The sequence below is a fragment of the Pinus tabuliformis genome, chromosome 5_1, assembly GCF_031772625.1.
Source record: "Pinus tabuliformis cultivar Carrire ecotype Pingquan chromosome 5_1, CPIR1, whole genome shotgun sequence".
NCBI lineage: Eukaryota > Viridiplantae > Streptophyta > Pinopsida > Pinales > Pinaceae > Pinus > Pinus tabuliformis.
In genome coordinates this window covers 309,850,521-309,877,185 of record NC_142305.1, presented here as the reverse complement: position 1 = coordinate 309,877,185, position 26,665 = coordinate 309,850,521, and positions in this window count along the sequence as shown.

Genomic DNA, 26,665 nt, shown 5'->3' with positions numbered 1-26,665 from the left:
TATCAAAAAAGAAATAAAAAAAAAAGGGTATACTAGGAAAAAGGTTTGCCAAGCAACTGTGAACTATAAAATACCTCCTAGCGAACCAAGAAGTACGGGCAGTAAATCTCCCCGAATGTTGTGTTCGGTGTATCACAGTTTACAAGGCGGCTGAATTGGTTACTTAAGGATGGATAGCAACTTAGATTTGTCCTCCCATATATACCCAAAGGTACGTGGAGGCCCAGTCCGTATAAGCGCTGTCTAATGCAAAACCACACAATGAGAGCATTCCCATATACTTTATGTACTGTAACACCGCCTTATATACCAGAAGGTATGTGGATGAGCTACGATATAATCACATACGTGGAATGAGGTATCACACTCGGGATGTATTGCAGACAAGTTAGTGACAACTGCTTTATTTTATGATGCCGAAACACGTCTCTCGCCTAGAACCACAAATGTTCTCGTTAATGACAATGCTCCATTAGGTAAATTGATGTTTATCTTAAGTTGATCTTGCTTAGGAATTTTCCTTTCAAGTTCACCACGTGATGTATTGTGAAATTCCTAGGAATGCAACTATCATGATAAGCATTCTTTCCATTCAATTTAACGATGAAAATCCTAGCTACTTAGTGATAGAGAAATCAGATTTCTTTTTATCAAAGAGTAAAGAGCACAATCTAAATTCAATTTCCCTACCTATTCCTATCAGCACACACAAAATTTTTCAATGCAACATACATGTATTTCTTTTCGATTCCCTTAATGTGAATATGAACAAAAAGGAAATATGCACATACAACCAATCAATCTTTCATATGAACAAAAACGTTTACGACAGTTCAAATTCGAAGGAAGAAAAGACTCCACGACACTTTCTTTTGAATGAATGATTAATCAATTATATCCTAACTTTGACTATTGATCGATAACGACAAAGAAAACATGAAGAAACATTAATCAATCCAATCAAAGATGGGCTAGAATAGGAGATAAACACTCATTTTCAGAGACATAACATTCATTGATCAATCATCAAACAATCAAACAGAGAAAACTTGGTAAAAACTCTTTCCAAAGGTGGGAAATTGATCCTAGTAGGATCAACATAGCCCAGAATGGGAGACAGTGTGCTTCAGAGCATTGTCCCTAAGCCAAGGATGCTCTGCAACGCAATGTGTCCCTCACAAGCCTACGCTGGTGACAATAAGCCATCTCAAGAGGCAATTTGACACATTTTTTACCACTTTTTCAATGTAAACAATTGAATTACAATCTATGAACACAAATAGAGTCTACAAGGATGTCTTGGGAGGTGGATAAGCTACTAGGAAAGAGAATTCTTCCCCAGTGGAATTGCCAATTTGTTTTGGAGAATTTAGCATCTATGGATAAATACTAATTCACTAAACAAGTAGTTGTGCCTAGAACAACAGTTTAAAGTGTTTTAGACTTTCCCTATAAGCAATAGATAATAAGAGAGGATAGAAGGCCTACCTGTAGTTCGGCTTTCCTCTCGTCTCCCTTGTATTGATTCTGTCGCTCCTTCCCGTACTTAATCCACTTGAAAAGTACCCTTTCAACACAACAGAAGATGAAAACCGATCAAAGCATATGATCCATTGAATATAAATGAAAGGAATCAGAAGAAATCCATACATATAAGCATTATGAAAGAACACATCATATGGAAAAAGGTTCAAACACTTTATTAGATAGAACAAGGAACTACAACCATCAGTGTCTGATTCAAAGTCATTCCTCCAGCTTGGATCCCATCCACATCACATCAAAAGTAAGACAAGGTTGTGGCATCACATCATTTGCTCCAAAGTCAAGTCTCATAGCAGCATTATCTTCTTAAAATTCAACATAATAAAACCCTTGATCACTTAGATGAGTGGTCAATTTATAGGAAGATGAAGGAGGTTTTGTCATTAATGGTGACATTGAATGGCCTTCCATACTTAGAATTAGTTCCATGGAGGAAGGGATGAGAGGATAGGATGATCCTTAACTCATTCCTCATCCATTTTTGAGGTCATAGGAGTTGATAAGACAGGGAAAATTCTATATGATTCCACAAGATAAGAATATTCCCAAATCCTATGTGAATTTCGCTCATTCTCGCCCAACGCAAGTGAAAGGAAGCCTAATTACTTTATAGAGCACCTTGGCAGTGGACTTAGTTGCTCTGTAGTGCACCTTCATAAGGGCTTACTTGTGCTGGTCCCTTTAGAGGCAATTTATGGATGTCTTCAAGTCATGAAACTATCTGGGAAGGAGGCATTCAAAGGGTTGACTTGTTTAGGGCATGAAATAACTGATTTTAGGGTCTGATGAGTCCTAACTCATTGATCTGAATGTTGGGATTTGATGTACCCAAATGGATCTGTAACAATGGGACAAGGGAGAGAGATTGTAGGAGGTAAATACTCCTCATTTACTCCTCCCCCATTTGAATATTCATCCATTAATCACACTAGCTCAGAGTGCAATCAGCCAAGTCATGAAGATCAAAAGGCAGTTGAGCAAGTGATAGAAAAAGAGTTAGTTCATCTCGAGTTTGGGATCCGAGCCTCCCTAGATTTAAGGAATCCATTGGGGACTTTAGTTTTATAAGTAGAAAGGCCTAGAGCCTCATTAGGATTCGAATTTTTGTTGTAAAAAAACACTAGTTATTTTCTAGCTCCAGACTTGTGGAAGACATTGATGTAATTTTCTGTTTTGATAATGAAAATGAGTTGTTTCTTGATCCAGCACTGAGTTAACTCAGAGGGTTGAAGCTCTTGGGTTAGGGCCCAACACTAGCAGCAAAGTCTCCTCTTCTTGTATTTGTATTCTTATAGTAGTTTCATAGATTCATGGTTAAATTGTCTTTAGAAGTATTTCATTGTGAGTAATGTAGATCTGATTAGTTGTTTATTAGTTTGCTTCCATTTGTGCACTTCAGTAGCAGGTTACAAGAGATAAAGGGAGCACCACAATGATTTCAATAGGTGTCTTGGCCTCACCTCTTCCCTCAGGGATCATGATTTGAGGAAAAGACTCTTATGCATCCCCAAAAAGAGAGATTTCCATTTTCTCGTAAGATTTAGAGTTTATTGTACTTGAACCAACATTTGATCAGTTTTTCAAGTGTAGGATTTAATCACCATATCTTCCATATTCAGTCTTATAGTAGATCTCATCCATGATTCCATTTTATTTAGCAATTTTCCTCATGCATGAAGTAGACAACTAGTTCATTAAATTATACTTTTCTAGCTTGTTAGAATTCTTCTTATTTACATGACCTTTTGGAAATTATAAATGTTTGATGCAGAGCAGGTGCTTCAAAAATATAAAGAGATCTCATAGTAGGAAATCACCTTCCAACTTCATCCATCCATAATAATTCCTTGCTTTCACCAAGACCTTCACCAATCTCATCATTTTACATAGAAATTCCTCCAAGCATGTTAAGCGAATCCAACCATCTCCTAACCTTGGTTTTGAGTTCCGAGTGATCCTAGGAAGTTTCTCACTCCATTGCACCCATCCACCACCTTCCCTAAGCCTCCCATCACCTCCAACAACCATCATTTTGCTCTCGGTTGTATCCTGTAGAAATACAGGGAATCTTGTAGGTTTCTAGTACACCTTGTAGGTTTTCTTGTAGTGGCCGGTTTTGAGGCTGAACTGAGGGAAAACATCTAGGAAGCCACACCAGGTCACCCAAGGGTCTCCCAAACCTTCGAACCATCTCCTAAACCTCCCAACCATCCACTAGCATCACTAAGCCACCTGCCACATCACCAAAAGAGATTAGGGTTTACACTTGATTTTCCATAAAACGAATAAACATAACAAAACCGATTTATTTCATTCCTTTACATGCACAGTAGTGATGTTTGATGTCTTGAACTTCCATGCTTTAGACAGTAGCATTTCATACATATTAGCTTGGCATTCTTTTAAAGCATACTTTCTCAATAGTTAGTCAAAGAATGGTGTGTTTTTAGCATAGGATTTCAATCATTTTCCTTATTGCAGTAGACAAGCTTTATCCTAGAGTAGATTTCTATTTCTTTCATCAGTAATCAAGCTTCTTCTAAATGCATAGAAGTCTAGATTGAAAGCCCTAGTGGTCTCTCGCTAGCTGAATAGTGACAAAAGGTAGACCATCACTTTTACTTGTGCATACGACACTGTCACCTCCAAGTTTGTGCAAACCCCGGGTTGATAAAGTAAAGTTGGTAGCTCCAAGAGTTGTAACATTATTGCTGCAATACTAGTGCTCATCAAGGAGAGCCCATGAAAACTATACAGTTTTTAGTAGGAGCAACAGGCAGACTGACAGAGTGACTGGCTGACAGAACTATGAAAATTCTGACAGTGCAATGACAGGTAGCAGGTGCTATCCTTCATGTCTTTGCAATTTCTTTAGTCAATGGAGGCAGGCATGTTGGCAGCTTCTACGCAATTTTTTGGAGGAGTGAAGCCTGGGGTCACTTCTCGATCAAAATCTTTGGTTGACCAACAGGAAGCTTGATAGTTTTTCTTATGGGTAACACACATTGATATGACTTGCTGAGAAACTTCTGCGCTATTCTGGGTGACAGTCAGTCAGGTTTATTACAAGATTGTGCAGTGGTGATTGCCTGGGAGACAACCTCAAACTCTGTGAAATTCTAGGCAGTAGTACTTGGTCATTGAGGGTTGAGTCTATGCAGTGCAGTTCAGTGCAGGTCTAGCTAGTGTAGGGTGGTCCGGTCGACAGATCTTCGACAAAAATGGTTAATTGTGTAAACAAGTGAACTCGTGCATGCATGACCTTACGAACACACACTCAACATGACTTGATGACAATACATCTTGAACTAACAAGACACCATGTGCTCAATGTGACTGACTGTGGGACTGCCTAATGGTGAGAACGATAAGTGTGACACTTCGAATAGACATTTAGGCGACCCTGACAACACTTGCATGACAGTTCTTACAACATTGTGTGTGTGTGTGTGATATATGTTTACATAGCGAACACAACTCAAACACAACCTTCAACATCACCAGAATGAGGTCGCAACATGGCATATCAATTAACATGTTGAAGAGGATAGTTCATCAAACGAGTGAAAATAAGGCAAGACATGTATAGGAAACACGTAAGATGACCTTTTGTGTTGTGCACATGCATGTTACTGAGGACAAGATGATATGACAATGACAAGCTGTCCTCCAAACTCAACTAAAATGTGTACTTCGAAAGGTGTTCTTTACTTACCATACTTACCCTCGAGATGATCATGCATCTGTTAGAGTTTTCATGCAGTCCTGATCTTTTCCATTACTTGGTCTCTTGGTCCTTCTCCCCGACTCCTTGGGAGTGATATTAGCATGTCACCTTTTCTTGTAGTCACGGAGAGGTATATCTATGCAATTTTAGTGGACAGTGTCTGCTGCCAGAATGAGGCCCTGGGAGGCCCATCTGCGCAGTTTTTGCATGCAAGACAGACAGGGAAACTTGGACAACACTGTGCAATTTTGAGGTACAACACATTGCTGTGGGATGGGGTTCCTGGGAGGACACTTCTGCGCAATTTCGGAGTGTAGTGTAGTTGGACTACTCTTCACATTTCTGGAGAGTAGTGCTGGCTTCCTGGCTGCTTTACGCATTTTTGGAGAGTAGTGTTGGCTGGGGTCTCTGCAGGCTGCAGGGTTTAGTAGGCGAGGGTAGTTGGGTCTCTATGCACTATGGTTTTTCGATAGGAAGGGAGGAAGCTTGATGGTTGTAGAAGTAAAGCACATAGTTCCGGGAAGCTAGATGAGGCTATGTTTCTCGGGAAAATGGCTAAGCATGAGATCAATGAAACATATATAAAAATTGATAGGAATCGACTATGATCGCACACAGACACTTACTGACACAACGTACACCATCCATAATGCATGATACATGCTTTTCTTGATGCAACAACCTTCGTGACAAGAGTTCATGAAGTGAGTGTGAAACATGTCTATTTGATGACAACCACTCATGCACACATGCTTTCCCTTGAAGCAAAACAACATTCCCTTTACATGACAAACAACAATCCCTATGTCCAAACATGACATAGGCATAATAAAGATGAGAACACAGAAAACTCCTAAGATCAAGGAGAGGAGCTTGAAATCATCATCTTACCAACAAGTAACCAAGGATGATCGATCACAGGATATAAGGTAGGCTTCGAAATTTGCATGCGAGCCAAAATTTTGGATGGTGGTTGTATATGCTACAATAGACTGGTACAAACCAAAAGGCAGAGTTAATAATGCTTTGGGGACTGATTTGTTTTTCTAGACAACTTTAGATCTATTCCCTCTTAGTATATTGGGACTCAAAATCTATTTTTGATGCGGTGGCTAGGTGATCTATTATATCCAATCCTTTTTTATCAGTCTGGTTGAATCACATTTTGTTATTGAAATTATCCTTTGAACATAATTTCTTTCTCCCATGTTTTTAGGGAGCATAATCAGGTTACGGATCATCTCTCCATCCATGGTCTGCTTGATGTTCTTGGTTCGATCTATTAATTTTTTTTTGTGGCTACCAAACATATGTCGGATGGAGGCTTTGATGTGCCATAATTTATACTCTAGGATTTAGTCTATATTTTGTGGCTTCTTGGCTTTCACATATGCCAGTTTATCCTAATCAAATATTACATATTATTTTCTCATCTTTTATCACAGGATGTGTAGCTTAGTCATATTTCATTGAGTTGTGTATATTCCATTTGTGACTTTGTGGTTAATGGGTGTTACCACAAAATATATGTTTGTTTTTTGCAGTCTATCAATTTGGTATTTTGTTTTTGGTCGGTATAATGGTAGTTTTGTTGTTTCAAGTTATAAAGACATATGCTTATTATGGTCACAACCTTTGTACTGGATTTTGAATATGTAATGAATTACCTATTTTTAGTATAAGTTTCAATGTTTTTTTCATTCTAATTCTTTTTTCTTTTCTTTTTTTTAATTTATGAAGAGATTGTTTTATATTTTAAATACTATTTTTGTTAAATAAGACATAATATTTATATTAATTAACAATAATATATAAGATTCATTTTGATTCTACATTTATATGCAAATTTTGTTTTGTTTTAGTTGATTAGTTTTTACATTATATTAATTTTGGTATAACTTTATGGCACATATATTATTTTTGAGGATTTCAGGTTAAGGATCTATTTATTTTTACTGTTATTATTAGTGCACATGATAATGATTATGATGTACCAAATTGATGTTATTATGGGTTGTGATGACAACTGTGATGTAACTACTTGATGGTTGTGTGCCATCATGATGATGATTTCATTATATGTTTCCACATTGATACATATTTTGATGATTATTTACTTGATTTCAGTTAACATTATGTTGAAGATTATGTTATGCGTATTCATGATGATTTCGAAACTGAATTTCTAGCATGTGTAAATATATAAACTTGACTAACCTTATGAACATATATTACTAATGGCTATTTGAGTGTGGTAGAAGGCCACTAGGATGCACATGCATGTGATGAATCAATGACCTTTGGTTTGATCGATTGTATACTATTGATACTAGAATTCAAAATTTTAACTAATATTCTACTATAATTACTAATGTCATGATAGTGGCTATAGGAAAAGGTTAATTGATTGGATGGACAAATCACACAAGAGTGATGGTGTTGTACAAGAAAAATGGAATTTAATGGGATGGGTGGGAAAAGGTCCCTAACTCCACCCACTAACACTCATGTCATGCTTGAGTTGGAAGGTATTGGGATGCCTTTTCCTTAAAAATCATGAAGCCATGAAGGTGGTCCCTATATTAGGTTGCTCATAAGAATTTACTGGGGGGAGTGCATCAAAGCGAATTCCTTGATCCTCACCACCATTAGTTTCACAATAGAGGGTGACACTAGAGATGAGAGTGATCTCCATTCATCTCACCCAAGTTATCCTCTTAGTCATAGATACTCACAGGCCTAGTAGCATGACACCCTTGGAACTTCAAAAAGGAATTTCTTGAAGGGAACGACTGACTTGACACTCTTAGCATGAATAAAAAGTTGTGAGGTAAATCATGGTTCACACTCATGCAATTATGAAGGACTAGAACACACAATGTAAGTAAGAGGGTATTAAGGAAAATTAAATTAAAAGTCAAAGAGATTTAGGAAAGATAGATATAAATGTTGAATCGAATAAGTAATCCCACCATCCTCACATTTGGAAACCATTTAAGGAAATCACCCCCTCTCTCTCAGCCTGAAGGTGAGAGTGAGGGTTTATAGAACAATATTCATAGGCATGTAGACACTAAAATAATATTTCTCATCATCATGTTAATTGCACCTAGGTGGGCGAGATAACAACATTTTGTCCAACCACCCAACACATCTGCAATTGATGTGTGTGTGTGTGTATATATATATATATATATATATATATATATATATATATATATATATAACTCCTAAGTATTTAAATTGTTCTAATAACAAGGGGAAAGGGGGAGATAAAGTCAAAATAGAAATATTAATCCAAAGACAATTTACTTTCATTAACAAAAGAGAGTTGTTCATGGAATTAGAGTAATAATTTAAAATTTTGACAAAATGAATTTCATGAGAGAACCTCCATGTGGCAAGAGCATAACACTAAAATCTCCAACTAAGATTTTAACTTGAGAAAAATGAGGGGGTGATTGGGGGACAAAAATATAAGACCTACCTATTGACTTAATTTAATGAACACAAAATGGAGAGTCTAAATTGGGATCAAGGGACCACTAGGAAAACAAATAGGGAAACATGTGTGGGTGAGAGAGAATAGTATTTTACTAAGGAATTAAGAAAATGATTTCATGAGAGCTTTGGTGAGAGGCTGACAGATGGATAGATTAATAAGCAAAATATTGGAATAAAAAAAATGATTATTTGCATGAAAATCCAAGTGTCACTATTTAAACTTTCTATAAAATAAGGAGCAAGTTATGAGAAGTGGAATTTTTGAGAACCCTACTATTGGATGAATATTCTAATGAAAATTTGCATTTGAGTAACTATTGAGATTTGTGATGAGTTTGGTGAAGGTGGAGGCCCTGTGAATTGGAACATTTTGAGCTTGAGGGTCATCTCCACTTATTGTGCATTCGTTTTCCATACAGTTCCATTACAGCTTGGGGATCCATAGGGAAGAGTACCCAAGGAAAGGCTAAGATGTCAATAATTGAGTCATTGAAGTTCGGTTGGGTTGTAGGAATTCAACAAGTTCACAAAGACTATATCAAGAGAGCGCATCAACAATTAGTGTTCAAAATCTCAATTCCTTGGTGAACGATATTTATGTCTTATTGAACTGATCATTCATGATGTATCTTCTTATGATTGATGTAACATTTGATGTGCAACCCTTTTCTTATGAATTGTAGTTATTGATGTATGTAATACTTATATGGTGGATTTTATCTAATACTATTATATTTTAAAAAAATGAATTAATAAAACTTGGGGAAATTATGTGGTTACTTGGGAAGTGTCTTACATTATCATGTGTTGAGAGGGATCGAATTTTTAGAGGTGTAAATTTCTCCTTAAGTTTTTTAATTTGAAAAAAAAGTTTTCATTTTATGGGATTTGATCACTATGAATGATATATTGGAGTTAAGATGGATTTATAATGATTCTTTATATATATCTATATCTATATATACATGCCATGTGTCAATTCTACGTCAAGCATGGAATGAATTACACATCTCCCTTATATTAAGCAATAGACTATTGAAATGTTTTAACCACTATCCATTTTAGCTCTAGATTTATCATCTAGTGAGATGGATCAAATATTTCAAACTTCAAACTTTTCCTCGAGTTTTTTTAATCTAAAAAATGTTTCTACCTTAAGGGACTTGATCACTCTATATATATATATATCAAAGGAAAAATTTGAGTAGGTGTTGGGATGGGGTCCCCAGGGGTAGAATTGAATTAACTTAGTCATTTTTTAGATAAATTTGTAAAATATGTAAAGTCTCCATGAAATGTGGATGTGGAGCATGCAGATAGATAGGAGTCAAAGGGGTACAGTGAAGGGTTTTGTTGTCTTGGGCAAGTGCTAAGGTAGGAAGGCTCTGCTTCCTATGCTTAGGTAGAGAAGGGAAGGTTCCTGCAACTGAATGCGCAGGAGGCCTGGGTAGAGTACGCAGCTGAGTGCGCGGACCCCTGCAGCTGTGTGTGCAGGGTAGAAGAGTCTGTATTTGGTGAATTGAAGATCAATAAAGGAAGATTTTTGAATAATTACTGAGTATTTCCATTGAATCTGTCTATGTTATATGTTGTTGATTAATGACATGTTTTTTGAATTATTGAAGGAATATTGCGTGAATTCATTGAATCTGTCTTAATAATATATGAAATTAATGGTTACCCACTTCCGCAAAGCTAAAAGTGATTTCTCTTATGTTTTATGATGAATCAAGTAGATCTACATGAAATCCGATCTAGGGTTGCTTGCTAATGCACGAAAGTAGGTAAATCGATTATTTAAGGTCCGCAAGGACTGATCATATACCTTTGCAAAGGTCTAGAGGCAACTTTAACTTAGTTACAGTAAAGAGCCTTAGAAGTCTATCGATCTGCACAGGGGTAGATCTAAGGTGCTGAAAGACATCACAACAGTCTCTAGATGCAGAAAATTGGTTCTTACATCCCCCAATACTGCTTCGGGTGAGATTAGAGCCTGCACTACGCAGGTTGTTTCCGAAAGGCCTAACAGTGTAGGGTTTTGTTGGTTTCACAAATAACTTTGAACTTGGGTCAGGACCTGCTAAGTCAACAAATGGTTCCATTGTTGGGACTGGGATTTGCTTAAATAGATGTGTGATGTCGCATCATTGGAATCCGGCTAAGAAAGAGATTGAAAATTGGTTAGATAAGAACATTCATGAGTCTGTGACTCAAGAAAACAGGAATCTGTGCCTTTTGAAGGAGGATTGGTTGAATAAGTATCTATATACGGAGGTGCATGAAATATTTTTCTGCACTTTCCCAATTGAAATATATGAGTGGTTAGCTAAATTGACAAACAGTTAAGGAAGGTGGAAGCTCGATAGTCCTATAGTGTGGACTCCAGAATTGGTGCGACGACTAGAGGCATTTGAAAACAAGATCGCACGGGTTGTCGATCATTGACTTGATCGAATTCTGGGAGGATTCGTTACTGAATTTACAGTTGATACCTCAATTAGCTATAGCGAGGCAGAGGGAAGATTCTTCAAAGGACTGCGAGGTAAGTATTTAAGGTCACTGAATACTTGGATTAAAATGCTATTATGTGAGAAGCGGGTAATGCCATTACCTTAATGTTCGGAGCTACATGAAGTGGTAGACTCTTTAGAAGTCATGAATCAGGTCCAGAGTATAGTCCATTGATTGAACCTCCTTCAAGCGATGACAAAGGGGTGGTGCTGACTACACTGCAAAGTGTTGTTAAATTAATAACTCAGGGTATTCTGAGGATATCTCATCCATCTACTCCACCTCCACCTCCACCTCCACTGCATACACCTTCACCTACACCTCTTCCTCCACCTCCACTATTCATCATGGCGAACGCAATGAAGATGCCAGTCTTCAAGGGCATAGGAAGTGAATATCCAGAGAAATTCTGGTTTGTTGCGAACATTGTATGGACAATGCAACAAATCACCGATGATAATATAAAGAAGGTGAAATTGGTTACCGCCTTGCAGGATCGCGTGTTGACCTGGTACATTAAGTATTGTGTTGATAATCCTCAGACATTATTAGCAAAGACTCATACAGATTTGAACAAAGAATTTAGTAAGCCTGAATCTGAGGCACAGTTGGTAATTGAATTTAAGGAGATCTTAATGAGAGTCGACGAGACACCTTGGGACTTTGATCAGAGGTTGAAGTGCCAGATCAGATAGGCTAACATGTAGATCCCAAATACCCCGCATCATGACTGGTTTATTGCATCCATTTTATCACAATTAAGAATCCCACTGTCACAACACAAGATAGAAATGCAAGCAGAAGCCTTGGATATCGTGATGAGGCTGCACGCGTCACCTATACTGAACCAGTCCGCGATTACATAGAAAGTGAAAATGAGCTAGATCAAATCTACAAGATAACAACGTGAAATCAAGATGGGATCAATCCAATGGTGAATGGAAAGATCACATGGGACTGGGAGAGTTCCTGCACTTCTAACTCAGATGAGGAATTAGAGCATCGACTAAACCACTTATATGAAGTTTCTACATTGCGATGCAATATGATGATGAAGTCACTGTGTTGTGTTTCGTCGGAGGTAAGAAAGCTACCTTATTATGATGGTTTGATTAACATAGTTATGTTTTTAGATGAATTTGAACGTGAATTCCCTGAAGACCATCATTTTCAAGCATTGGAGTTGGCGCTGCGTGCTACGCCCACACGATGGTGGGGTAAGCATAAGGATAGTTTTGTTGGATTGTGAGATTATAGGAGAATGAAGAAGTTATGATTTGGGCATGCTAATATAAGAATGACCATGAAGTATAATGGGAAGGATGATCCGCATGATCACCTCACAAAGTGGACTAAGTTGTGGGAACATAACTACAGCCAGAATGGGTACATATTTTGTCATACCTTGGATACAATCCCCATGAACTGGTATCTCGAAATAGAGCTCTGCCATGACACTATGGAATAGGATGTATTGAAGGAAGGTTTCTTATTGACTTTCAACTTCAAAGATGGTTTGCAAGCATAGATGAAGCGCTTCGAGAAATTAAAGTAGTTATCTTCAGGACACCGAAGTAACCGATGGAATGGACCTAACCATGCTGGAGCACCCAGCTGCGACACACATTGGAATGCTATAATGTGACCATTAAAGAGGAGGAAGAAGACCTGAGGAATATCAATATTCCAGAGACATAAGGGCATCGTGAAGTAGAAGGACCGCAAGTAGAGAACCCATACATCTTTTCACCTTTGAAAATAAGACATGTAAACATTGGCACTGAAGAAGAATCGAAGTTCACGAAGATTGGAGACTATTGGGATGACACTACAGTATAAAAAGTTTTTGAATTACTACGTGATTATGAGGATCTGGCATGGACGTTGGCGCCAGTCCAATGCTTCGTGTGCTTACAGGAAGGCAAGGAAATGTTGATACATATCAGGAGTTGTAGAAAAGGCATTCCTTACTAAGAGACTGGCTTCAACCTTAGACAAAGGAAGAAATCCAACTTTCACAAAACATTCATGAGAAGATAAAGGCCATGCAGTAGACCCAAAGGACTAGACAACTTGCAGTAGAGGGGCCAACCATAGAGAAACTAGTCCAAGAGGTACAACAAGCAACATAAAAGAGTACCGCAGAGCTTGAGACATTAACCAAAGCATTCAGTGATCTCCACCAAAAAGTGGAACAAGCCATCAAGTGACTCGAGAGTGAGTCATGATCTTTGTGTTGGGGGCCTATTGGGATGGGGTCCCTAGGGGTAGAATTGAATTAACTTAGTCATTTTTGTAAATAATTTTGAAAAATATGTAAAGTATCCATGAAATGTGGATGTGGAGCGAGCAGACAGACGGGAGTCAAAGGGGTCTTAGCCCCTTGTTTTGGTCGGTTTTGAAGACTCACCCATGAGCCTAGGGCCATGGTATTATATTAGAAAAGCTATAAATAGTTGAGTCATAACAAGTCTTAGAGGTAACTTTGGATAGATAATTGGGTATAGTGAAGGGTTTTGTTGTCTTGGGAAAGTGCTAAGGCAGGAAGGATCCACTTCATGCGCTTAGGTAGAGAAGGGAAGGCTCCTGCAGTTGAGTGCACAAGAGGCATGGATAGAGTCTGTATCTGAGTGTATGGACCCCTGCAATTGTGTGCACGGGGTAGAAGAGTCTATAATCAATGAATTGAAGATCAATAAAGGCATATTTTTGAATAATTACAAAGTATTTCCATTGAATCTGTCTATGTTATATGTTGTCGATTAATGATATGTCTTCAAAATTATTGAATGAATGTTGTGCAAATTCACTGAATCTATCTTAATAATATATGAAATGAGTGGTTATCCACTTCCAAAAAGTTAGAAGTTATTTCTCTTATGTTTTCTGATGAATCAAGTAGATATACACTAAATCCGATCTAGGGTTTCTTGCTGATGCACGAAAGTAGGTAAATCGATTGTTTAAGGTCCACAAGGACTGATCATAGACCTTCACGAAGGTCTAGAGGCAGATTTAACTTAGTTACAATAAATATCCATAGAAGTCTATCGATCTACGCGGGGGAATATCTAAGGTGCTAAAAGACATCACACTAGTCTTTGGATGCATAAACTTGGTTCTTGCATCCCCCAATACTACTTCAGGTGAGACTGCAAGCTGAGCTACGTGGCTTGTTGCTAAGAGGGCCAGTAGTGTAGGGCATTTTTGGTTGGCACAATTAACTCTGAAATTGGGTCAAGACCCCTTAAGCGAACAATAGGTTTATTAATGATAAAAAACTTATATGAGTTGATTACCATGAGAGGTATTTTAGCATACTCTATTGGGTCACAATTGAAGTGATCAAAGATATGTACATAAGAAGAAAATTGGATTATGAACTTGAAGGTAACTCGCCCTTGTTGTATACTTTTGGAAAAAAATTGTTCATGTACCAAGAAGTAATAATATCTTTGAGAATTTATACATTGAATGAAAGAGTTCCAACGCTATAACAACCATATAAAAATTCCATAACCAACTTTGAAGTGTCATATTTTTCTAACTCGTTATTGAAATAGAGAAAAGTTAGAACCAAGACTCATGACAATAAGAAGTAATTTTTCACCTAATGGACTCTTTAATTTCCCATTTGTCTTCTTGTAGCTCGAGGTAGTTTTTGGAAATTTTATTAGCTACCATTTTGTTTTCACTGTAGACATGAGCAATGATCATGTGAGAAAATGAAGAATATAGGTTTTTTATATCATGAAATAATGGGTGTAGCATGAAGTTCCTTAAAAAATATTTACCCTTTCACCATTTTATCACTAGGAGAGAGTCTCTAAGGACTTGGTTTGTGTGATTCTTTTTCCCTTAACGATGATTAAAACAAACTTGAAAAATATGAGATCATTGTGGTTATTTGTGAATTGACTTATTCTATCTTTGAAGTTGAGGAAGTGGTTTTGAAAGAGGTAAATAATACACCACTACTCCACCTTTGGAAGTGTCTCCTTGAGAGGATCCATTAAAGCAAATCCAAAAGGGATTTGGGCATTGATTTTTAAACAATGCTCCAGTTGTATTTAGTTGTGGATGAAATTTTGGAAGGCACTAAAAATGTTGATCCCTTGGGAGGCACAATGAAATGAAAATTTGCCTCATTCTAAAATAATATGCATTTCTTTCTAACCAAATTCCCTAGGACAAGGCCTTAAATGATTTTGTGTCCTTGACTTTGTGACATATCTTTCAAGTTGTTTCAATTGTGTTCCATTTCCATTTGGATTTCAATCCTATAGAGCCTTCAATTTCCTTCCATACATGCTATGTGAAGATACATAATAGGATGAGATGGGCATATATTTCAAAATTTAAGTCACATATATAGCAACTTCTAGGGCCCTAAGAGCTTCATTTTTTTAGAAATCCAAATTTAAATTTCTATTATTTAAAAGGAGCCACATAATTCTTTTTCTAGGAAATTATATTTCCAAATCAATTTCCTCCATCATATCAAATAATTGTCAAATCCTTCCATCACTATATTATTATATGGAATTATGAGCATGTATATGCCCGAGGGGTTTGCGCACCACATGAGTTCATCTTCCTCTTCAATGAAAAAAATACTTCATTCTCTTATATTTCCTATTATTTCTAGGTCTCAATGCAGTCTTCTTTGAGTTCAATATCTCTCTAGGATAGCCATAATTGATGCCTAAAGTTTAATGCTTTCCCTATTGTTATATGCCAAACAATATAATAGTCTTTTGATATGAGATCATGGATGAGAGGAGAATGTATTTTTTTTAATTTTTTTCACTTCCAATCCATATGTCAAGGCTAAAAATGACATTGTCCCCCTTTTTGACCTTCCAAATTAGCCATTTCCCAATGAATGGGAGAGTTTTTATTGTAGTTTTCAATATAATAGAAGATTTTATGTTTTTTTAATGTGGGGATAATATATTTTTATTTTATATTTTATGCCCAAATTTCATGGCCTTATATGGGCCTTTAGAAATTCTCGGTAGCTAAGGTTTTGGAAAAAGGAAAGAGTTCCTTTAGTCCCCAACCCCCTTAACTCTTTAAGATGGTTATTTTCCTCTAGGATACTATATCCATTCCTTTCTTCTCCCAGTTTCCTAACTAGATGAATCAATAGAAAAGAAGTGAATTATATCAAGGATCCCTTTTGTAATTCAAACTAGAGATATTCAGTGAGTTGAAGTGGCCTCTAAAACTGATCTAACTAGAATTAGTCCTCCACTACCCCCTGCCTCCCCCAAAGAGAGCCATTTATTGCACTAGGTATTTATCTTTGTTTTTAATCTTGTTTAGGATCCATTTCCAATCCTCTTTGAGATATATATTTTGCTTGAGTTGGAACCTCATTTACTCTAAACTAGCCTTAAAGGTAGAGGATTTGAAGGAAAATTTCAATCTCAGAGAGGCCCCCCAAAAAAAAGAATTGAAGCATTAGTAGAATTTATTATCATACTCATGTATTTTCAAAAGAGGTCTAGAAATTCATTCTATGTTTCCACTTTGAGCTTTGATTTATCAAAAAATATAATCATCTCATAAAAAAAAAAGTAAATGTGGAACAATGCAAGAACTAGAGATTAAGATACATTTGAATGCACTATTTGTTGACATAGACCTGAGTGCCCTTTTTATCCCTTCTACTAATAGGAGGAATATTAAGGAAGAGAATAAGCATCCTTTATTAATACCTCACTTGTTGGGTATGTGTTATATTCTTTATGTGACTATCCCCACCCATTGTTCATTGCATTGGATGAAGGCTCTCTACAAAACATTCAGGTAGTTTTTTGCATTTTTTTGGTGGTTTTTAGCACAGAGTTTTCACCTTTAGCAGTTTTGAGGTGCATGGTGGCATTTTCCATGGTCTTGTAGTTTTAGTTAAGGAATTACAATTGTATTATAATCCATTGTAAATGGATTTGCGGTATATGGATGTTGTGGGATATATATGTTGTATTGCAATACTCTAAAGAAAAATATATAAGAAAAATATGGATGGTTTTCTCGGTTTGGGTACCCATAAATGTGTGTTTCCTATTGCATATTTTCGATTTTATTAATAATATGTTTGCTAATTATACTAGGTTAAAACTACATTTGGTATCAAGGTAGTTTTGGCTTAAAGGGGACACTTTCGTGGCTAAGGGGTTTTGCTCGATCTTATGGTAGACCCAGTTATTGTGGGAGATATTTCCATGTAAAAATTTGAATGTTAATGAAAACTTGGAAGAATTACAAAAGAATCAACTGGTAGAGGTCTTACAAAAACATTCTTCTGCTTATGCATGGGAATACACTGATATGGGAGGAATTGATCCTAAAACTTGCATACATCATATTTAGATCGAACAAAGTGCAAGACTAGTTAGACAGCCACAATGAAGAATGAACCCAAATCTAAAAGAAATTGTTAAGGAGGAATTGCAAAAGATGCTAAATGTAAATTCCGTCTATCCAATATCAACAATTAGTGGATCTCACCCCTAGTAATCATTCTAAAGAAAAATGGAAAATGGAGAGTATGCATCGATTGCAGGGAATTGAATAAAGAAACATTAAAAGACCACTTTCCACTACCTTTCATAGAACAAGTCTTAGACACATTAGCAGGGAAAAATCATTTTTCATTTTCAGATGGTTTTAGTGGATATAGCCAAATTCAGGTAGCACCTGAAGATCAAGATAAAACCACATTCACCTATCCATGGGGAACTTATGCTTACCAAGTACTTCCATTTGTAGTATGTAATGTTCCAACAACATTCCAAAGAGAAGTCCTGAGAATTTTCTCTTATCTTATTCATGATTATGTGGAAGTGTACATGGATGATTTCACAGTTTATGGAGATTATTTTAATGAAGCACTTGAAAATTTAGAAAAGGTTTTAATATTATGTAAAGAAACAAATCTCTCATTAAGTCATGAGAAATGTTTCATGATGTTTAGCGTAGGAATTGTTTTAGGTCACCATATTTCAGGAGAAGTAATTAAGGTAGACTCATCTAAATTCGAGGTCATTTCTAAATTATCGGTGCCAAACTGTCAACGATATGTTAGGAGTTTTCTTGGTTTTACTGGGTATTATAGAATATTTATAGAAAAATTCACAAAAATTGCATCTCCACTCTTTAAACTACTTACCAAGGACTGTGAATTCAATTGGAATTATGATTGTCAAGCTGCCTTTGAAACTTTGAAAAATGAATTTCTGAAGCACCTATCTTGAAAGGACCTAATTAGAAATTGCCTTTCCATATATCAACTGATGCTTTAGATACAACCTTGGGAGCTGTGTTAGGGAAAAAATATCTCACTCCTTATGCAATCTATTATACTAGTAAAAATTTAACTCCTACAGAGCTTAATTATATTGTAACTGAGAAGGAGTTTTTAACCGTAGTTCATGCCATTAACAAATTCATAAATTATATAACTGGCTATGAAACTTTCATTCACACAAACAATTCTGCCATTAGATACCTAATGAATAAACCAATCACTAATGGAAGAATAACCAAATGGCTCTTATTGTTACAAGAATTCAAGATCGCCATTCTAGATAGACCTAGAAAACATAATACAATTGCTGAATTTTTATCTAGAATTCATAATGATAATAATGATAAACCTGTAGAAGATAAATTTCCTGATGAATATATTTTTGCAGTATCTACTAAATCACCTTGGTATGTAGATATTGCTAACTATTTAGCTACAATGAAAATGCCATTTCATTTGTCTCCTAGAGAAAAGAGGAGAATAGTTCAAAATAACACATCTTATTCATGGATAAACAAAGAATTATACAAAACAGGACCAGATCTCATCTTCAGAAGATGTGTTTGAGAAAATGAAATACCATAAGTACTTAAAACCTGCTATGATGAACCATGTGGAGGACATTTTCCTGATAAAAGAACTACTTACAAAGTCTTACTTTTAGGATATTATTGGCCTTCCATTTTCAAGGATACCAGGGAATATGTTAAAATATGTGATAGTTGTCAAAGAATGGACAAACCCACTCCTTCAAATGAAATGCCATTACAACCACAGGTACTCATTGAACCATTTGAAAAATGGGCACTAGATTTTGTTGGTCCAATCAGTCCACCTTCAAAGAAAAAAAGTATATTCTGGTATTTACTTATTATGTCACTAAATGGGTAGAAGCTAAAGCACTTCCTTTTTCTATTGAAAATGTTGTAGTTTCATTTCTCTTTGAGGATATTTTCACTCGTTTTGGTGTTCCAAGAGAAATTTTAACAGATCAAGGAACACAATTTACATCCATATTAGTGAAAAAGCTTGTGGAGCAGTACAAAATCAAACATCTAAAGTCCACTCCATACCATCCACAAGCCAATGAACAAGTTGAGTCTACAAATAAAGTGATTGAAGCAATTCTTACCAAGACTATACACTTACATAGGAAGGAATGGGTAGAAAATCTTCTAGAAGCTTTCTAGGCTTATAGAACTACATGGATAAGTAATACAGGACATACTCCCTATGAAATTTTTTATGGGAAGGAGGTCCTACTTCCAATAAAGTTCCAAATCCAGACCTATAAAACAACAGTCTAGTTAGATCTTGACTTATCATAAGCACAAAAGCAAAGGATGAGACAACTTAATGAGCTTGATGAAATAATACAAGAAGCCCTCTAGAAGACCAACTTAGTTCAACAACAGAGATCCAGATGGCATGATAAGGCATGATAAGTACATTAAATAAAGAAAATTTCATCCAGGAGATTGGGTGTTACTCTTTGATTCAAAGTTCAAGAATTTCCAAGGAAAATTCCAGACTCACTGGCTTGGACCTTATGAAGTTGAAAATGTCTTTGACAATGGTGCAGTTAGAATCAGGACTATTGATGAAGAGAAAATTCAGCTTTTAGTGAATGGACATCGACTTAGAATTTATCAGAAGCCATTGACAAAAGAAGAATTTGTCAAAAATTTCCAAGATAATTCAGAATTGAAGATGGTTGAGAAGAATTCTTCTTCTTTTCCACCTTAGAAATTTACTTTTCTATATATATAATATTAAAAAAAAATGTATAAACATGAAAACCAACATTTTTTTGGCATGCTTATACAGAAAATTTTAAGTGAAAACCAACTCCTATTGGCACCTTAAATTTTCTCTTTTCCAAAAAGAAAGTCCCTTTCCTAAAGTTTTTTTTTCTCAGCTACAAAATCAGTAACTTTCTGTAGCTCAGACAAGTTTCTATAGTGCTAATAAAATTTTTGTAGCCAACTTGACAGGAACACTTGGTGATTCGAATTGAATAATAACTGACAGTGAAAAGTATCGTCAGAAGATATCAAACAACAAATAAGGTTAGAAAAATAGTCAAAGGTATGTGATACTTTAATTTTACAATGAGGATTAATATATTGCGTATATGAACTAAGAGGACATAGCACTTCCAAAATAAAATGAAATCATTGTAAATCGTGGGTGATGGTCACTTGTCAAAATCATCATAATCCACCAGTTAAAATCCTATCTTGTCCCCATTTCGAATCTATCAAAGTAATCACTGAATCATTATTTTGAATAAGCTCTAATGGTTAGTTCATCCCCAAAACATTCATTATAATTCACCCATTCTATTCTCCCATTTCTCTAAAGTCACGTAGCCTCTCCATCTCTCAGCCACTGAACAAAACCCTACCAACACCATTTTTCCTGTCAAGTGAACAGTCCTTAAGACGAAGCATCTTCCATAATGGTGTTATTGTCCAAACTGAACCAACAGGAAAGAAGTTCTTAGAAGGATATACTCAAACAAAGGAGTTGTTTCAAACAGTACAATGGTTACAATTCATAGATAAATTCAACAGTTTCCACAGGGAGGTGACGAAAACTTTTGCACGTTCTTTTGATGGAGCGGAGGTTGAAATAAGAGACATCAAGTTCACCATAACGGAGTCTCTGATTGCAGAAGCTACTGAATTGCCCAGAAGTGGAGAAAAATGGTTCAAAAACTGAGGAATCAATAGGGAAGATTGGAAAGTTTTCCTGAAAATTCCAAACAAGAACACCACCATCTTCAAGAAAGGTATTCCTAGTACAGTCCTTAAGAGTAAGTGGAGGAATTTTCTCCTTGTACTTCAGAAATTTATTACTTGTGAAGGTCGGTTTGGATACATGTATTTCTACCACATTAGGATAATGATGAATTTTCTGGAGGAACACGAAATGAATCTTCCTTACTTCCTTTTGCATAGTCTTAAGAAAATTTCCATTAATGTTCAAAAGAAAATTCAATTCATAGACAATACCATGTACCATCATGGATTGATAAAGATCTTGATTGAGTTTCACCTTCAGAGTATAGATGGAAACTACAAAAATTTTCTGGTAAGGAATCATTTTGAAGAAAGAGCCCCTGAACAACCCAACAGTAGTAGAATCCTCAGGGGAAGGAAGAGAACAATGGAAACAATAAAAGAACAAGAGCCTTAGTCTCAATGGGAATTATCAAAGGATGAACTACCCATAGTGGATATTTTACAGAAAATGAAAAAAGGGAATCTTAGAAGAAAGAAAGCTAGAAAAAGAACAGAGAATTTTCCACAAACCAAGATCTTTCCTTAGGAAGAAAAGCCAAAAGCGAAAAAGAGGAAAGCTCAGGTATTACCGACCTTAGGAAAAAGGAGAAGTACCAGTTTGAACATGATGCAACAAGTAGTCTCAGGGGCAACATAATATATCAATCTTGAGGAGAAGGAGCCGATTCAATACCTTGAAGACTCTCCATAAGGATCACCAAAACTGTCACCAAGGGTGTCATCACCCCCCTTTAGTTCACCTCCATGAAGTACAGTGCACAGTCCAGGTGTTGATCCTACTCACAGGAAATTTATGACTACATACATTCATTAGAAAGGAAGGAAGCAAAAACTAAAGAATCAATCCAAAGTCCAGGAGAAGGAAGAAATTAGTTCAATGAGCCACAAGAACCTTCAACATCTAGTGTTTTAAAGCAAGAGATATTTGAGCTGGAGACATTGAAAAAATATCTCAAAAATGAAAATCAAACATTAAAAGCATAGAATGGGATTCAAATTGCAAAAATTGACAAAAAGAACAAGATGTTGAAGAAAGAAAATAGGGCAATGAAAAGAGAAATCATCAACCTAAAATATAAAATCCTCTTGAAGAAACCAAGAATTCCAGTGGTTGCCTGAAAGAAGAAGAAAGTGAATCTTGAATGTGATAACCAGAAGGCACAAGAGAATGAAAATGATGAATTGTATGAGGACATACAAAACCTCCAGTGTGGGGGATGTAGATTTTAAGGACCACTTTACCTTGACACCCTTTTTTCCTATACTTCTTCCTTTTTATTACTATCGCCTAAATAAATGCAATAGACATAAGGTTTTGTTAAGGTAAGAACTTACATGTCCCCTTTTTCAAATTTTTCTATATACCTTATTGTTTTATTAAAGTTTGCATTCATCTACAGAATTGGCCTGATTCTGCAGCTAATCCGCATTTCTACAGCTACCTTCATTGTTGACAGGGTTTGAGTGCACCAGCTTAGCAAGAGAAGATATGGATGGATGAGGAATGATCCCCTCATAGATTCTTTCCTACTCTCTCGAGCCAATCATTCAAGAAGATTGCATTGTACTACTGTCAACCTCAAAGTCAACTACAAGATTATATGTCGGAACAGAGTCCGAATTTCCCGAAATCTTATTGATTTTCTTTTCCAAATAGAAAATCAATTATTCAGCGATATAGTTTGGTTTAATAGGGATCGTAATAAATATATGTAGGCTTAAAAATTTCATACTGTTATTTGGAGAAATGTTATAAGATTAATGGTCGCTCTGTGTTTTGGTGCGTGCCCCTATATGTAAATTTTGAAGAACATAATGTTGAAACTGTTTGTGAGTAATAGACTCTGGTTCATATTTCCCACATTGTGTTGATTAAAGATTGTCGACTGTCTCGTGGAGGGCCCCACTAGTACAGGTCTTTGATTGATTGCAAATAGATTTCCTTTGATTTCTTAAAGTTGAATTATGGATGCTCTATTTTGTGTTTTAAAATGCAATATAATGGAATTTGCGATTAAACTGTTATCTACTTCAGCAATTTCCTTTGATTTCTACCTAGCATAATTTTGTTATTTCATTTTCTTTCTACCTGGTACAGTTTGATCATCTCATTTTCTTTCTACCTGGTACATTTTCATCATCTCATTTGCTTTCTACCTAGTATGATTTAGCTGCCTCATTTCATAGTTTGGTTGTTTCTTAGCTTATCAATTTTAGTTCATGTTTGAGTGAAGCTGCAATAGTGAAAGAGTGACAGTGTTTTTCTTGGAAACTAAATTCGAGAATTATTCATTTTCAATTTGATAGAATATATCTCTTTCGTACATGCTTTCATAGTTAGTCTAGTCTGGCTGTAGCATAAAATTCAAGATAAAAACAAAAACAGTGTAACATAGTAGAGTTTAGGATCACTCTCCAACCATCCACAAAACTTGATTAATTTTAGAATAACCAGCTAACATATTTTAGGGAAAATAGTCTAATATAGATAGTAAAACTTGTTAGGGTCCTATAATAATAGGATTCATAATTTTGAATTGGCTACGGTTAGTCTTGAATTATTGTACATACTTTTGCTTTCTGCAAAATGCTTTCCATATTAAAAAATGTAAAGAGGGTATGTCCTAAAAGAATAATCAAAGGACAAAAAGAAAAATAAAAGATCAAAAAAGTGAAAAATGTGAACCCTAAACAAAAACAGATCATGAAAGTGTGCAAATTCAAGTTCCACTACTTTTACTTTTATGTGAAAAATAATGGTTGCGTGCAGCTTGTCATAAATGCCACAACCCATGATAGTCAAATAGCTTAATCTTGACTAATTCATGCTTAAATTTCATGTTTATAGATAGAGAATAAAGATCTAACCAAACTGTTTAACCTTAGTAGATCAGTAGTTAGGTAGATAATTAAAATGTGCTCATAAGCTTAATCTGAGCCATTGGAAATCATACTGTTATGATTAGATAGTTTGCTTGTCAAAAGAAAAGGAAATAAATGGTCTGCTAGCTCAAATGCACCCAATAAAGTGAAGAAAAAATGTTAGGGTAAATAAAGGGTAGGTAGAAGAAAGGTTGCAGATGTATAAGGTTGTCAAATCATAAGCACATTTATCATGTTTAAACTTATGTTTCAGTATGTAGGAGCATTTATGAGAGTGAAAGGATGTTCACTAGCTTAATTGATTAACTTCTCCTCATTTCATTTCACCCCACATACTTGCTTACTAATTTCCCCATTATTCCATCATTTCTTATAAAAATACCCTTTTTTCCCTTCATTTTGACCCTTACCCCTTAGTTTCACACATTTCCCTAGTAAATTACCCTCCAAATGTCATCCCCCTACCCAAAACCTCCTTTTCCTAGTGTGAAACCCATTCCCCATTGAAAAAATCACCTCCCCCCTTATTAATTCCCCTATTTTACCTTAAAAAACACATGAAACCCCCTTATCCTAAGTTTTATCTCCCCCAAATTATTTAATTAATTCCCCAAATTCATATTTTCCCAAAAAACCTTTTAACCCACCACCTTTGGTGCGATTAAGAAAACCCTACCACAATAAACCCTAGTCCCACTCCATTAACCCTCACTTATATTTCATCCCCGCTTCATTTATTAATTAATTACAATTGTAAAACCCCTCGGGCCTCGCAAATAATGATCCAATTTCACTCCGTGCATCTTGACTAGACAACAGTTGTTAGATCTTCTAGCCCTAGATCCGACGACACACATCCATATCATGCTCATTCCCTCTCCGACCTTTACCAGCCCGAGAGCACGCGAGATTTGCGATTTTTCCCAGGCCCTATTCTACTACGTGGTAGCCTCAGGTGAGATCGCGTGCTCTCAAGGAAATATCGCCCACTCTCCAAAAGCGGTGTGATGGCCCCTGAAACCACCTCCCCACCAGAAACTAAAACCATCCACTGTTCATTTATGAATTCTGTGCCAAATTGTGACCGTTGCTGATTAAAAGGTCGGAGAAGCCCATTTCAACTCTTTTTGCTCATTTGCACTATGAATGCTGCCCAAGCCTTCCTATGCCACCCTGAGTCTCTGCAACCAAAATTGACCGCCATTTACTTCCTGAACAAGCACTGGACGCCCAATTCAAGTATATAGTGCATAGCTAAAGCCACCGTACCATCTACAGTCACCATTAAAACCAGTTTGCAGCCCTTACCACAAAATTCCAGGTATTTTTGGGAAAACTAGAGTGGCCCTCTAAATTTGAAAATGTATAGTCAAGTTTAAAGATTAATTAATTGAAATTAATTAATACATTTGCTTAATTCAAGAGTAATTTTCGTATATACCCAAGATCCATTTTTTGCAAAACTGCAATTACCCCCTCACTGTACCACAATTTCCCAAACCTCACTTCTACAACCAATACAGGCCTAATCACAATCCATAAACTCAGTCATGGCTTCCCGGACCTCTCTGGATGTGAGACTTGTTTCGACCCCTCACCTGGACATCGACTATTTGGCACTAATAGACAGGGATTTCCAAATAAAAGATACTGCCTCCCCAGCCTACCTTCTAAAGCTCCACTGTTGGAGTAAGGATAGATTCCTGAACCATGCTGATGACATCCATATGTGGGAATCCAATTTACCCAAATACATATTCCCAGTAGTTCACCCATTCCCTGATATCATACATTTTTGTCATTCCTGCTATATCCATAGCCAAAGAGATATTGTTTCCCCTAACCAACAACTATTATTTATCATCACACTAGAGTCTATCAAATGCTACAAGTCCAACCTAGCCCTAATCAGACCCCTCTATCCATTGGAGACCTATTGGACTCATATATCACACTAGACCTAGTTAAGATAAGGCAAATCTTCTAGACCTTCATCATTGAAGACCGCCATACTCCCACAAATACTCCACCTTATGCTGCCAACATTTTTTCAGAGACAGGCAGACATATAATCACCATGCTCTCTTGCATCCTAGTATATACCTCAAATGAGCATGTGGATGAGGTTATCCTATCCTTCCTGTCCATATTCACCCCAAGCAAGCCTCCTGCTATCATGTACAATTATGCTTAGTTCATTGCAGATAGGATGCATGAACAATTCACAAGACTTCCCACTAAAAGAGTTTTCAAGTACTCTTCAGTGTTACTTCACATGTTTTTGTATTACCAAGTAGATAAGTTCCCTATTAGCATCTAGAAGTTGGATACCAAGGGAAAAGAGAGATCAGTGGTCTTCTAGACACCCTTGAT